A 16422-nucleotide genomic window follows, 5' to 3' on the forward strand; every position below is an offset into this window, starting at 1 on the left:
CCGCTCCCCCGCTCCCCGCTCCCCCGCTCCGGGGCTGCCCCTCCCCGGCTCCCGCCTCCCTGCCCCGGCGGCCCCCGAGGGCCGGGACCCCCGCGGGGGCTCCCGCACTGGCTCCGCGACGCCCAGCTCGGGCCCCAAATTGGCGGCAACGTCCTCCCCGTGGTCCGCGGGGCGACGGTGCGGCCCGGAGGGCGGCGGCGGGGGTGCCCGGTGCCCGGCGCCCAGTCCCGACCGGCCGCGCCGAGCCCGTTGTCCGCAGGCGGCTGCTCCCTCCAGACCTCAGGGCGCTGCCGCTGGTCTCCATCGGTCTTTTAAAGGTTCTTTTAAAGGTGATTTCTCCTGGGTGGGAAGTACCTGTTCTCCTGCGGCAAATGCAGCTCTACTCTTGCATCGAAACGTTCCAGGTACGGTCCGTACTTGCCGGATGACGCAGGGCGCATGCGCGCGCCTGTGTGCTTCACTCGAGCCCGCACGGACTCGCCGCGGCCGTTCGCAGCCCTCCGCGCCCCTCGACGGCGGTAGCCGGGTGCGCCCCGCAGGGTGCTGACTCAGGAGTGGGGACACGCTTAGCGGGACTCGAGAAACAATTCCAAACGGTTTCATCTTGTAGAGACCTCGGTTGTGCTGACTTGAGCATGTAATTAGAATCTAGTTGGACTGATACAAATTCTTCTAGGGATCTGGACAAAGTAAATTACGTGAAAGTAAAATGCAGAATAGCTATTCACACTATCTTCTGCTCATTAGTTTCATTTAGTTCGTAAGCATCTCCAGAAGGAAAGACGGACGGCTCTTTTGCCACTATAGAGACAGCTATACTCTCCCAAATTCTAAATTTAATTGTAACTTTTGTTTTCCTATGGCCCTCTTTTAATTAACAGAAAAAAAAAAACATTTTTTTTGGCCTTTCTCATAAATGTCACTATGCTTTAAATTTCTATCCTACCAAATGATTAAAGATATAAAGAAATCAATTATTTGAAATGGCAAGTTTTGCTTACAACTCCATTTGTGTAATCTGTTGACCTTTTGCTGAATGCTATATTTTAGGCAAATAAGTTCTATTTTAAAATAAATGTAGAGGGACGCCTGTGTGGCCCAGCGGTTTAGCACCTGCCTTTAACCCAGGGCTGATCCTGGAGTCCTGGAATCGGGTCCCACATCGGGCTCCCGGCAGGGAACCTGCTTCTCCCTCTGCCTATGTCTCTGCCTGTCTCTGTGTCTCTCATGAACAAACAAATAAATACAATCTTTTAAAAATAAATTAAATTTAGGGATCCCTGGGTGGCGCAGCGGTTTGGCGCCTGCCTTTGGCCCAGGGCGCAATCCTGGAGACCTGGGATCGAATCCCACGTCGGGCTCCCGGTGCATGGAGCCTGCTTCTCCCTCTGCCTGTGTCTCTGCCTCTCTCTCTCTCTCTCTCTCTCTGTGTGTGACTATCATAAAAAAATTAAAAAAAAATAAATTAATTAAATTTAGATTCACAGGGAAGTTGTAAATGGAGTACAGAGAGTTCCCATAGGCACCACACCTGGATTCCCCTATTGTTAACTTACATCGGTATGATGCATTTGTCAAGACTAAGTAAGCAACTGGTATACTCTTATTTGCTAACTTCCATAGTCAATTCAGATTTCATTCTCTCTTCCCTCGTGCCCTTTTTGTGTTTCAGGATCCAATCCAGGATAACACTTTACATTTACGCATCATGTCTCCTTAGCCTCCTCTGCTCTGTAACTTTTTCTAAACTTTCCTTTTCCTTGCTGTTCTTGACAACTTTGAGGAACACTGATCTGACATTTTATAAAATGCCCCTCAATTTGTTTTTCTAATATTTATCTCACGGTTTGACTGTGATTAACATTTTCTGGGAGAAAGACCATAGAGAGGAAGTTCTATTCACCAAATGAATGCCGTTTTTTTTTTTTTTAATTTAGTCGAGTATTATGTAAATTGAAGTTTAATCTATACTTCTTTTGAACTTAACACACACACACACTTCAAGTTTATCTGAGGAGTGGGCTTTGATGAAATTCATTAAAATAACAGTTTTTAAAATTAAAAGTGTTAACAAAACAAGAATATTTTTCCATATGGCAAAATTTCACTCGGGATTTTAAGACACTTTTAAATTTAAGCATTTGATCTAGAAATAAATGCAAAATTGAAAGATAATTTACTCATTATTAAATTTGAGTTTACACATTGCTGTAGGGAAACTTGTATATTTAATTTTTTATATGGAATGATAGGGAGGAAACCTCTGTCAAAACTCACTAACACCCTTCCTCAACTGGGAAATGAGTTGCACGAGCCTCTATTGTGAGAGTAGAGGGCAGGGGAACATTACTCCAAAGATTCATTATGTCATGAGCAGTCCTACTTTGCATGACTTTATGGTGACCAGTGTTGAACTTCATTTACCAAAGAAACTTATGAATCAAGGTCTCAGAAGTAATATTCACTGGTTGCAAGCAGTTCACACTAGGCATTATGCAGAGTAAGAGATGCAGGTATTTATTTCTACTAAATATTTTATTTTATTTTTGCATTTAGATTTTCAAGAGTAGACTTAAGGATGATCTTGCCAAACCTAGATGCAAATTTAGTTCAGAAATTATCTAATGATTGGAGTGTAGATGAAGTAGAGTTCTGAAGTACAGATAACATTTTGGGATTTTTTCAGAGTGTATATGGAACTCCAAGGCATGAAAATGGGTCACATCATCACAAGTGTGTATAGGGTATAGAAACATTAGATAAAATGTCTGAAGAAGAAGCAAGAGAAAATTCAATATAAGCCTTACTTAGCTGGCATATTTCTAACGTACATTATACAATGTTCAAATTTCATAAGTACTTTTATATATAAAAACTATATATTAACTTTGCATGCTTAATGACTAAGAAGTTTAAAAATCACAAACAGAAACAATTCTATCCTTTAAACTTTATTCATATCTTACATTAGTAAATGTCCTTATACTTTTCCTTATAGAATACTCATTTTTTATCATTTATCTCAAAAATCAATTAAAATTGAAGTCAACAGCACCATTCTGCAGAATATGATTGATTATTGAATATAAGCAACATAAAAATATTTTTGACCCTTCTTTGATAGATTGAAAGTACTCATTTGGTATAATGATTTGGAAGCTCTTGCTTGAGAGATAGTAGATTTTAAATCTTTTCACTTATAAGAGTGTTTAAAATATTAGACAAGAAGGTGAAAGTATCATTCAAAAACAAAATACTATTAATATGAAATGCTCTCAAATTAAAATAAATGCTTTTTTATATTAGTAAAATGCTTTCTCATCCTGAAAATGATCTGCATATTAAACCCTCACATATTTGGAAAACCCTTAATTGTAAAATTCAATATTCAAACATACAATGATAGTATTTATATAATGTATAATGTGTGACAGCTACTACCATACAAACTTTATAAATTCTAAATGATTTAATACCACAATAATTCTAACATGTAAATATTAGTATGAATGTTTTTTAGATGAGTAAACTAAGGCGTATGCTATGGCCTGAATAATGTGTTCCCAAAATTCATATGTGGAGGCCCTCACTCCAAATGTAATTGCATTTAAATATGGGGCCTTTAATAAGTAATTAGTTCGTAAGGGTGATGCCCTCAAGAATAGGACTAGTGGTCTTATAGAACAGATGAAAGAAAGATGATCTGTCTGCCATATGAAAACCCAACAAGAAGGCATCCATCCAGCCAGGAGGAGGAGGGTCCTCACCAGGAACTGAATCAGCCAGCACCTTGACCATGGCCTTTCCATCCTCCAGAACTGTGATTAATATATTTTTGTCATTTAAGCCACTCAGTCTATGGTGTTTTGTTACAGCAGCCCAAGCTGACTAATTCAGCATGTGCTATTTAGTAATTAATTGTCCAAGGGTCGTACGTATAGTAAGTGAAACTTTGACATGAGCCTAAATTTTGACATGATTCCAAATTGTAGGACCTTAACACCTTGCTTTTCTAAAAATAAGTAGTTTTATCTACTGGTAACATAAAAATTGGGACTTCAGGACTGCATGAACTATAATGGTAGTTACTTAGATTTTGGTTCAATAAACTAATATATTAAGTTCTTAATTCCTTACATCTTAATATATATTATTTGTTATTCATTTAGCAGTTATATGAGGGTTTCTCAACCTCAATGTTGTTGAAATTTGGGGCCATGTAATTTTTGGTTGTAAGGGCTGTCCTGTGCATTATAGGATGGTGTAGCAGCGTCCCTAGCTTCTTCTACTCACTAGGTGCAAGGAACAGCTTCCCCTTCCAAATCTAATCAGCAAAAAAATGTCTCCAGATATTGATAAATGTGCTGGGGGGGGGGGGTGCAAAAATACCACTAGTACAGAACTACTTGTATATGTTAACCAAAATTGGGGAAAATTAATATCAACAACTGGGCCTGATATTGACAGATGTGGATTGGGTAGATGGCAACTCAATACCCTGTAATTAAATATATATATCTGAGTACATGTGCACCATATATATCATATATCATACATATTGTGTTACATATGTAATTACTATGCATACATTATAGTAGATCAAGTAAAAACAAATTTGATACTTAGAAGAGTTTAGTAGTATTGGGAAATTCAACAAGCTTATCTAAGTTAATACTTAAAAAAGATCATTACTAATTTATTTGAGGACAAAAGTCTCCACTGTGTGAATGAATGAGGAATTTAAGAGATTTTGTATTTATTCATACCCCTGGATACCCAGAAAAGACGGGCGTTGCAAAGCTCTTAGTTTGTCATTACACAACTACAGAATCGTTTAAGCTTTTAAAAACCAGCATCTAAAGTGCAAATGTTTAGGAGTTATAGGTCCCAATCCATAATATCATTCACTGAAGTTCAAGTTCCCTAAAGGACATCTTTGTACAAATAACTTCTCTGAGACAATTTAACAACAGCAAGAATGTTAGACATTTTTTCCAAAATTCTGCCCTGACTTTGGTGAGTGTTCTCATTTCACAAGTTTGTGAGAATTTATATTAGGATGCAGAATAGTACTGAATTTTCTGCAGGGGAAAGGGGAATATTTTTCTCTTTTATCTTTCTCAGATTCCTTTCACTAGTTTTTAGATAGGATGTGAAATATCAGGACCAAATATGGAAAATCCATTAGCTAGCACTGAAGACAGAGGAAATTTGAGAAGTTTAAACCTAATAATAATGGAAAAGAAATTGCAAGAGATGATATGATGAAACACATGAGCACCCTCGCTCATACCTATGAGGATCTGTCAATAAAAATTTGTATCACAATTCTCTATTTCTATTCACTCCAAAAGGTGAATGAAGTAGGTTCAAGTCAATAAAGTGGGAACTCCTTAAGCAAAATATGAGAACAGCCTGTCTTAACCCAAAACATGGGTTAAAACACCTCAAATCAGTCATTACTTCAAAGTTATACTTCCACAGTCCCATCTTTTTCTCTGACCCTGTTGTCCTAAAGAGAAAAATTGGACAGCTAAGAAAATGATTCTGTGTAGTCTTTTCTATTCTCCAAGTGACTCAAAACAATTGAATCATTAATTTTGTGGTTCTTATTATCTTAATCTTATAAGTAATTGATCTGTAATTATCATGTGTTTATAGTTGAATGTGAGTATAACTATTTCACAGTGTTTTATATAATCTGTCCTATTGTCATAGTCCAAGGGAATTTGAAGTGGAGATCTTGGTGGTTCAGAAAACAGTAGAGGGAGCAGGACAGGACCTCAAGACTGTGCACCAAGGCACCCCAAGGAATTCCCACTGTTTAGCATCACTTTATTAATTAAAAATACTGAAAGTATAGAACCAGAACTCTTGTGTCTGGGAAACACACTTAGGTAAATTCATTTTTGTCTTGTTATGTTACCATTTCAATTCACAGTGAAATTGAACATATTCAATAACCAATGAAGACAGATAAGGTAAGGACTTAATCAGGGGTTTTATAGGAGACCTCAGTCTACTCTTATTACTTCCAAGAGTAACAGAATAGATGCTTGCCTTCCTGGCATTTATACAATAATAAGAACACTTAGAATTAGGACAGAAATAGCTCAGGTTTTTTGGAAAACTTTTTTGAAGCATTTTATGACAGATGAATTCATGTAATTGGCCATGTTTTGCATTTGAACATGGATTGCTTTCATTCTGGCAATTTAGCTGAGATGATCACAACTTTTCTAAGAGTGTGTCATTTCCCAGGTACACAAAACCACAGAGCTAAGCTTGATGTCTTGCCAGGAGAAAACATAAAAATCAATATATCACAAGAATGTAAACTAGGTCATGACATTTAATTTGTTATTTACAAGTACTTGTATTATATTGGAAAATACGTAAATTATATAAAAATTCTACTTTCAAAAAATACATCATTCTTTTAATAAAAAACTGTGCCTTAAAAGTTATAGTCTTAAAATGTAATTTCCTTGTTAACTTATACTACCTATATGGCAATATTCCTTTGCCATCCAGAAATTAAGATAATTAAAGCAAGGAATTTCCCTCTAAAGCAGGTAATTTCTTAAGGAAGCTAACATACTTGAGCCCATATATAATCACTAGTTATCTACCTGTGAAAGAAAATTGGACTATTGAATAGCAAAATTCATTAGAAATCATTCTGAATTTGTAAAATAGAACATTAATATGCTATTATCATTTGGTTGATTTTCTTCTATGTATCAGTAATTGTGGTGTCATAAAATATGTATATATGACCTACATTTCATGAAACATGCCTTCCAATGCTTAGAAATTCAAGAGAAAAATGCGTGTATATTTTATTTTCTTTCATATATTATACACATTGCTTCCTTTTTCTATCAAATTTAAATTAGTGCACCATATTGATGAAGGGAAAATCACTCTAATCATAGTTTTGTGGTTGACTCAATTGTACATAATTGAAATACTCCCTATATTTACCCTGGTAATCAAAATGCTGACGGAAGACAGAAACCCAGTAATACACAAATACAAATGCCTAAAATATTAAGATTACTTTATTATTAATTATTTCAGTTATTACTATTATAAATCATCACGGTTAATTACATTTCCTCCAGCTAAATGGGAGCCTGTTTCATTGATTCAGTTTGTTGCTAGTTGGTACAAGCATTAAAACTCATTAGCAGCAATGAGTTGAAACTCATTAGCAACAACAAAAAACTAACAAGTTCATGGAAATCTCTTTTTCCTGGATTTCCAGTCTTAGGTAGCCATTTTTAGCTGTTTGTGGCTATTTCAGTAACCTCAGAGAAACAATGCAGAGTAACTGCTGGGTGCATGCTTTCATTGATAATTACACATTTCAGGGAGGAGTTTATAGCCTCAGATTCGCCCCTTGATGATGCCTGAACAGCAATATCTGAGGCATACCAGGCAATGACATAATTGCCTGGAAACAAGTCATTGTCTCACAAGTTCTAGGTTCTGATGAACAATTATGTGCTTATATGGCTGTATTTTTTTTCCTTTTGTGGGCTGTTATTCTAATTTAATCTTCATTGGAGAGCTGTCAATTTTTTTTTACATTTTTGGAGAGCGAAAACCTCCATGGGGAACATATTTCACTTTCCAGAGCAGAAGGATTAAGCAATAACAAAGAACTGGAGACAAGCAGAATAAGCAAGTTTCAGTAGTGGCACTGCTAGGAAATTATATAAATTCCAAGTTAGCAATTTCATTCAAAATATTAAAATGCATAATAATTTAAACATCAAATGAATTCAATAAATATTAACTTAAATAATACAGAGATAGCCTGTTTAAAATGATTTCTAATATTTCTAAATACTACCAAAATATTTTCCTATAGCTATATTGATAGCAAGTTGTATGCTATTCTAGTTGCATCCATTCATAAGACTATGTTCAACTGACGCTGATGTAGGATAATACATTGAATATTATGTAAACATTTGTAATAATAAAGGAGTTAATATTTTCTACTAAAAGAAAATAAAAGCACAGCAATTAATATACGTAATCAAGATAGGAAATCACAAATATCCTTCATTCAAACCTATGAAATTACAACTTTCTGACCTCAGTGATCATATGCTGTAGAACTTGGAGATTTTTGCTTGGTGGATGGCCTTCCTAGTCAAAATTGAACTGATAAAGTGCTAATCTCCACCAAATTTCATTTTATGAATTTCAATGATAGCAACTCAGGAAGTTGCTAGCAAATATCTCTTTATGTCATTCACACATACTGTTAAATGTGACAGAAAATTAGTGATCAACTGACATTTCTTGTTTGTTCCTTACTTCATTAGAAGAATGGCAAGCCCATATTATGTCCACTCCTTCTGGGTGTGTCTATAGTTGAAGCCCTTTCCCCCTCTGGGAAAAAAGTCATTTGTTTCAAAATTGCCAATAATTAGAACATCAAATTCCATCAGAAAAGAGCAGGAACAAAATCATTTTTGGCAAATGAGGGGTGGATACAGAGGGGTGGAGTAGCTCTGGTACAGCTTTGGAGAGTGGACTGAGAGAGTTGAGGAAGAAGGGGAATTTAATAGATGGCAAGTCCTAAGCATGGGAGCTCTTCCCAGAAAGCAGTACCAAAATGGTACTATGCAAGCCACTCCCATCATGTGAGAACACAGTGAGAAGTTGGCAGTCAGCAAACTGGAAGAGAGCTTTCACCAGAACCTGACCATGCTGTTTCCATGGTCTTGGGAATCTCAACATCCAGAACTGTGTAAAATAGATTTCTGTTGCTTTTAAGTTATCAGTCTGTGATATTTGTTATAAAAGCCCCAATGGACTCATAACAGAGTTCTTTCCCAGAGAAGACAGAGTAAGTGGATCTCGCAATTGGCCCATGCAAGCACCACTGTTTTTGCAGTAAAGGGTACACGGAGTCCTAGTCCACCTCTGACAGTTTCTACTTGAAGGATAATCTCCCAGTACGTGTACCCAGATCCAATACCTGTTAATCCTCCCATCCCATCAATATCTGCCAAGATCTTACACAACTTTTGCAATAGCTCAGACGTTTTTTGGCATGTCAAGATATCACTTGATACTTCCATACTATCCAGGGTGAATGTCATCCCTATGCTATTTGCTAAACCAAAGGAATGGCTGCTGGACATCTGGTGATGTGGTTACAGGGAAGCCTTATCACTGAACTGGAGCTAAGGACAGAACAACCTTGAAAGCTTGTGCTAGGGAGGAAGTTACATCACCAATATGCAAAAAGAGCTGACCCCCAGGATGAACTTCTCCCTCCATTAGCAATTAGGAACACACAGTGAAGACACATCTGTATGGAGAGTCTACCTTTGCACACTTTGCATGACATATTACTAACCACTCATCTCCAATTACAAGTCAGGTAGATCAACATGGACATAGTCCTCTTCCTCAAGAAGATAATTAAATTATTGCTAAGCTGCTAAATCAAAGCCCCTATTTTATGTTTTTTTTTTTTTTAGTGACATAATATTAGCAAGGTACTCAGCTATTTTTCTATTCACTTCACAAGCAAAATATTAACTGATTAGCAAAAGATTGAGTATTGTTCTGAATTTTAAATGTGTGCTAATCTTTTTTGTTCTATGATTTGGGCAAAAAACCATAACTGAGGATTTGAAAGATTAATTATAATCTTCCATTGATAATAAATAATTATGCAATTGTCTTCTGTAGAAATTATGTGCACTGTCTTTAATTAACTAAATACATATGATATATAGTCTCTATTGACATATAGTCTGTATTTTCAAAGAAATTCAAAATCTAAAATTTTTACAATATTTTTAACTTAACATAGAATAAGGTAACATGAAATACAAAAGGAATCTTTTTTCCCAACATTTAAAGGTCTATTTCTCTATTTCTATAAGTACAGGAGAAAGTTCAGACTGATCAGTTAAATAAATTTTTAAAAGCTGCATATAATTCTCAATTCAGTATGATTCATCATCTAAATTTTAATTCCTGTCATTCAGGCCAGATGCATGGTGGATAATTCAGCATAAATTAACATTCATGCGTATTTAACAAATTCCAAACAATTTCTAATGCATCTTTCCTCACTATAACATTTACCAGTTTGCTAAAAATACATATTTTCTTTCTGTATTGTAAGGACAGTTAAGCTGACTTTTATTCCTCATCTGGCTACTAAATAAACAAACTATAGTACTTAATAATGCAGAGCCATTTAAAAGAATAAATATAGCTGTATAAGCAGATATGAAACTATGTACAGAATATGGTCTTCAGTAATAACAGCAAGTTCAAAACAGAATCTATGTATCCATCTGTCTATAATCCTATTTTAGTTAAAACATAAAAATAAAAATATGTAATTATCTTGCAGGAGGGAGAGAGAGAGAGAGAGAGAGAGAGAGAGAGAGAAACAGGCAAAGAGAGAAAGAGTATCTGTTCCACAAACTTCTATAGCACATCTAAGTTGGCTCTGTTGTAGACCAAAAGCTGCCTGGTGGGACCCAGGCCGTCAGTTGGGTTCAGGTTTGTGTCTTATGTGTTCAGAGGTATTGTATTAGTTTCCTTTTGCTGCTTTAAAAAATTTTCACAAACTTGCTGGCTTTAAACAACGCAAATGTATTACCTTATGGTCCTAGGGGTTAGAAGCCCCAAACTGCAGGTTTGACAGGGCTGCATTCTTTCTGCATCCTCTGAGCAAGAACATTTTCTGGCTTATTCTGATTTACAAAGTTCACCCACATGCCTTGACTAATGACCTCCTCCCTGAATTTCTTGCATCTCTCCAACCTCTGCAACTACTACCCCATCTTCCTTTTCTCTCTCTGACTATTCTGCTTTCTCCTTATGAAAACCATTGTGATTAGATTGGGTCTACCCAGATAACACCAGATTAGCTTCCCATCTCAAGCTGCTTAGCTTAATTACATCTGCAAAGTCCCTGTGGTCATATAACATATCTACATTTTGGGATTTAGGAAGTAGATGTCTGTGAGGGACCATTATTATGCCTACTTACCACAGAATTCTGACTGCCTGGGAATTTTATTCTCTGAAAGATTCACTGGAAGATAAGAGGCAAGCCAAACCAGGTGAATTCATTTAAAGCCTAGGTTCATACCCTATGCAATGACATTCCATCGACTGAAGGAAGGTACTTGGTCAAACTCAACATCAACGGTGGGGTCAGGTATCTTTGGACCAGAGTTAGAGAACACCGTAGGAAAACCATATGCTCTCTCAATTTATTTGGTAGTATGGAACAAAATCTTCTCATTATATAAATAGCAGAATATAAACTAGCATCATGCTCTAAAGCATTTTAATTCTAATCAAATTTTTGGTTTAAGGACATATTCACTTCCTTACAGGTTATATTTGTAGAAAAATATATTTCTCTTCTTCCTGACTTTCTGGAGATGTATAGTCCTTTATACAGAAGGAAGATGAACAAAATGCAAGATATAAGTAATTCTGTAAAATAGATAATATACTTCTAGAAAACTTTCTCTTCTGAGTCTACTCAAGATCAATTCAGTTATGTTTGAGCAGACAGGTCTATGAAAAGATGTGTTGGTACCTAGGAGAGGCTTCCATGTTGTTCCATTTCCTGAGGAACATTCTCTAAACAAGCCAAAAGCATGAACATTATTAATTTGATATATGGACTCCTGAACAGGCATCTCACATTGCACATTGAAAATTATTTTTATAGAAGTCTGTCTAATTAGGAAAGATTTCCCAGTATTGCTTTAGTATCATTTATGGAGTGTAGCAACTGTAGCTCAAAGTGACATGTTATTCTACAGAGGTTAAAAAGTGATTATATTTTAAGATGAAATCTAGCAATTTTATGAAAAGCCAGGCAGCAGATAGTCTCACATAACTTGAGACATTAATATTTATCCAATACACTATGGAATTTTCCATTACAAGTTTTGAATAGAACAATTGAAGATTTTTGTATATTCTAAAGAAATAGATCATTAGGACTTCCATCGAGTAAGCTAGTCAAACTCATTTTCAGAAAGATCATCTTGATGTAGTAACAGCTGTATATTGAAAAGTATTTCTACCTAGGCTTATCTTTAGGGCTTAGAGTAGAGATTTTCATAAAATAATTTTGCTTATGGGGTGATACATCCCGAGCTTAACTAGAGCCAAAATTGCTGCTACTTTCAGCTGTTATGTTACCACTGGGGCCTTACATGGGAATATAACTTTCTGATTTTCGGTTGCATCATTAAAATTTCATGTCCTAAATTGCACCTGGCATTTTATTTCTGAACAGGTACTAAAATGGGGAGTGAATTCCCCAATCTTCCGATCTAAAAAAAAAAAAAAAAATCAATCAGTTTGGATCACTACTATTAAATAGATTAAGAAAAATTTTAAATAATGAAACTGACTTTGAAGAAAAATATACCATATTCTTGAATATAAAATGTATTTCACTAAGTGTAATAAACAAGTCTCAATGAATAAAAAATTATTGTAATCACACATGGTATAATCTCTGACTAGAAGACTTATATATTTACCCATTTATCATTTATTTATACATATACATAATACTTCCATAATTATAGCAAGAAAATACCCACCAGATTCTTCTATGTTTGCATACATTCTTCTATGTTTGCAATGTCCCTCTTAACATTTTGTTGGCAAAAACATAGATTGGGTGCATTATTGTTTGATCTGTCATTTGGATTGTCTTCTAAAGTATAAATTTAAAATTAGCTATTGCAAAATTTACTTAAGTTTGATTTAGTCAAAAAGAAACAAAGTGAATCTTTACTCTTTTTTCTCTCCCATGTGCTAATAATAACCTTTCTGAATGTTTGCTTAACTCTCTGAGATCAAGCAATATTAATTTTTATTTAAATTTTACTAAAGAAAATTTAAAAATATACATATGTTCTCCACTTATATTAAAAGAACAAGAACACAACAAAATTAATTTTATAAAATAAATATAATTGTGTTTGCTTTCTTCCAAATAATCATGTCAATATTATAATTTATCTTTCTAATTAAAGTACTTCACCTTTAAATATAGTAATTTTTATTCATTTTCTATAAAAAGATTCAGATATATTTATGACAGAGATTTTTCTTTTAACTTTTGAAATAGTAGGCTGATGTGTGTGTGTATAGGCAGTAAAACTCTAGGGATTAGAGGAGAAGAAGTTTTAAATTAATTATTAAGGTCAATTTGTCAATACTTAGCCAAAACTTTAAGTTTCATTGTATTTGAGAAGTATAAATATGATAAAAACATAAACTGGCTTTAGATGTTAAAGTAATCTTTCAAATATCAGTGAATGTGTAACATGTGTAAATGGTTATATCCAGTGTGAAGTGATTAAAAGTAAGCTTTCTGAAATATTATTCTCACTTTAGTGTATGTACATGCATGCATGCATCATGTGAGATGAGAATCACAGTTTTAAAGACTATGTTTCTCCTGAGTCCACTTAAAAAAAGATTGGTACATTAAAATATTCTGTATTAGGGAAAACATAGAAGGGTTTATGTTGTATTGTCATTTCATAATTAGATAATTAATCCTTGTCTACTAAAGTTTGAAAGCAAATTATAATTAGTGAACTTAAAAAAATTAACTGTTGTATTCTCCTTCTTACTTATACAAAGCTAATAATGACCTTTTCAGATTGTAAAATAGAGTCCTTTTGATATGGTATTTGCCTTTTATCTAAAAGTTCTGTATCTAAAAAATTAAAAGTTTTAGGGTACCTGGGTGACTTAGTCAGTTGGATGTCCGCCTTCAGCTAAGGTCATGATCTTGTCCAACACCATAGGGTTCTCTGCTCAGCAGGAAGTCTGCTTTTCCATCTCCCTCTATGCACTCTCTTACTTTCTCAACTAAATTTAAAAATAAAATTAAAAAATAAAAAAATTAATAGTGTTAATATGAAGCTTTTTTAATGCTCTAAATGCTTCTGTCAAGAAAAAAAGTTTGAATAAACAACATTACACCACAAGGAACTAGAAAAAGAAGAAACTTAGCTGAAATTTACTAGAGGAAGAAAATAACAAAGAAAAATCAGAAATAATATAGATACCAGAAAAAAATAATAATATAACATTGAAAGTAATAACCAGTTCCCCCCCCCAAAAAAAATAATAAACAAAACTGGTAATGCTTTAACTACATAACTAAAAAAAAAAAAAAAAGGAAAGACTTAAAAACCAAAATGAGTAATGGAATAGAAAACAATACAACAGTTAACGGCAGAAATACATATTGTGATAATAGATTACCATAAAAAATCATATACTAACAAATCAGATAACTTAAAAGAAAACCCAGATAATCTTAAAAATGTACAAGTTACCAAGATTGAATCATGAATTTTGAATACAAGAAATAGGAAATCTTAGACCAATAAAAGGAATGAAAGTTGAATTAGGAATCAAAAATTTCCCTGCACAGAAAAGCCCAAGATCATGTGGTTTCAGTGGTATATTCTGCCAAATATTAAAATAAAATAATTAATGATAATCTTTATCAAAATATTATAAATAATAGAATAGAAGAAACACTCAAAATCATTCCCTGAGGCCAGTACTACCATGATACCAAAGTAAGATAAAAACAACACAAGAACAAAAAAGTCTAGTTTGTCTGATATAAAATATTGCTACCTCACTTTCTTTTGACATCCATTTGTGTGATAAGTGTTTCTTTGTCCCCTCACTTTCAGTCTGATGGTGTCTTTAGGTCTAAAATGAGTCTTGTGTAGGCAGCATACAGAGGGTTATTGTTTCTTTTTTTTAATTGATTCTGACACCCTATGTCTTTTGATTTAAGCATTTAGTCCATTTACTTTCAAAGTAATTCTTGGTAGATATGTATTAATTGCCATTTTATTACTTGTTTTATTATTGTTTCTGGAGATTTTCTCTCATCCTTTCTTCTCTTTATCACCTTTGGTCTCTCCTTTGCACTCAGAGTACCCTTTAACATTTTTTAAATAAAGATTTTATTTATTTATTTGAGAGAAAGGGAGCATGAGTAGGGTGAGGGGCACTGAGCAGGGAGCCTGATGTGGGTCTGATCCTTGGACTCCAGGAGCATGACCTGAGTTGAAGGTAGACATTTAAGCCACTGAGCCACCCAGGGGTGTTTTAGTGGTCACAAACTCCTGTAGTTTTTGTTTATCTGGGAAACTCTTTAACTCTTTTTCTATTCTGAATGATAACCTTGCTGGATTTAATACTCTTGGCAGATTTCTCCTATTCAACACTTTGATATATCATGTCACTTCCTTCTGTCTTACCAACTTTCAATTGAGAAATCTCCAGCTAGCCTTATGGGTTTCCCCTTGTAAGTTAAGGACTTGTTTGTTTGTTTGTTTGTTTGTTTGCTACTTTTGACCTTTTTTCTTTATCACTATGTTTGTCTCTGCAGACAACTGGCCTAAGGAACAGAGCAGCCAAAATACAGCAGCAGAGCCCATGCAGCACACACCACAGACACTCCTAGGAGCCCCAGGCTCTGAGCACTACATGACTTATTCATAAGGCCATTATTTTCAGGATCAGAAGACACACTGGCCTTTCTAAAACAGATGAAAAAGGAAAGATTTAGACAAAATGCTAAGGCATAGGAATTTATTTCATGTGATAGAACAAGATAAGGCCATGGTTGGAGATCTAAGCAAAGCAGACATAAATAACATTCCTGATGGAAAATTTAAAGAACAATCATGAAGATACTCACTGGGCTTGAGAAAAGAATAGAAGACATCAGGGAGTCCCTTACCACAGAGAAAAAAGAAGTAAAAAAAAAAAAAAAAGAATCAATCAGAGATAAACAATGCAATAAATGAGACTGGAAATAGGCTAGATACAATGAATGGCAGGCTGGGAAAAACAAAGGAACAAATTAATGTCCTAGAAGACAAAATAATGAAAAATAATGAAGCTGAAAAAAAGAAAGAAGAATTATACAACATGAGAAAAGACTTAAGGAACTCTGTAACTCCATCAAATGTAATAGCATTCATATCATAGGAGTCCCAGAAGAAGAGGAGAGAGAAAAGGGGGCAGAAGGTTTATTTGAGGGCATGATAGCTGAAAACTTCCTGAGTCTGGGGAATGAGACATACATCCAGATCTATAAGGCACAAAAAATTCTCATCAAAATCAACAAAAGCAGGCTGACACCAAGACATATTGTAATTAAATTTGCAAAATATAGTGATAAACATGAAGATTTTTAAATATATATATTGATTTTATTAATAAAGGTACATATTGTCCATAATTATTGAATTTGGGCTTTTTTGTTGTTTGTTTCTTTTACTCTTATTTGAGGAAAAGTTGAAATTTAGAGCATTAAACTATTAAAGTCTATATCAAAACATA

At 34.7% G+C, this 16422-nt stretch overlaps 1 long non-coding RNA gene across 1 annotated transcript; it reads left to right on the forward strand.

Annotated features, from left to right (window-relative positions):
* The first annotated feature begins 265 nt into the window (after nucleotides 1-265).
* Nucleotides 266-15851, forward strand: LOC111093916. Its single transcript, XR_005383486.1, has 2 exons — nucleotides 266-404; nucleotides 15464-15851. It is a non-coding gene; the product is annotated as an uncharacterized LOC111093916 (long non-coding RNA).
* Nucleotides 15852-16422: the final 571 nt, after the last annotated feature.

The sequence above is a fragment of the Canis lupus genome, chromosome 34, assembly GCF_011100685.1.
Source record: "Canis lupus familiaris isolate Mischka breed German Shepherd chromosome 34, alternate assembly UU_Cfam_GSD_1.0, whole genome shotgun sequence".
Lineage (NCBI taxonomy): Eukaryota > Metazoa > Chordata > Mammalia > Carnivora > Canidae > Canis > Canis lupus.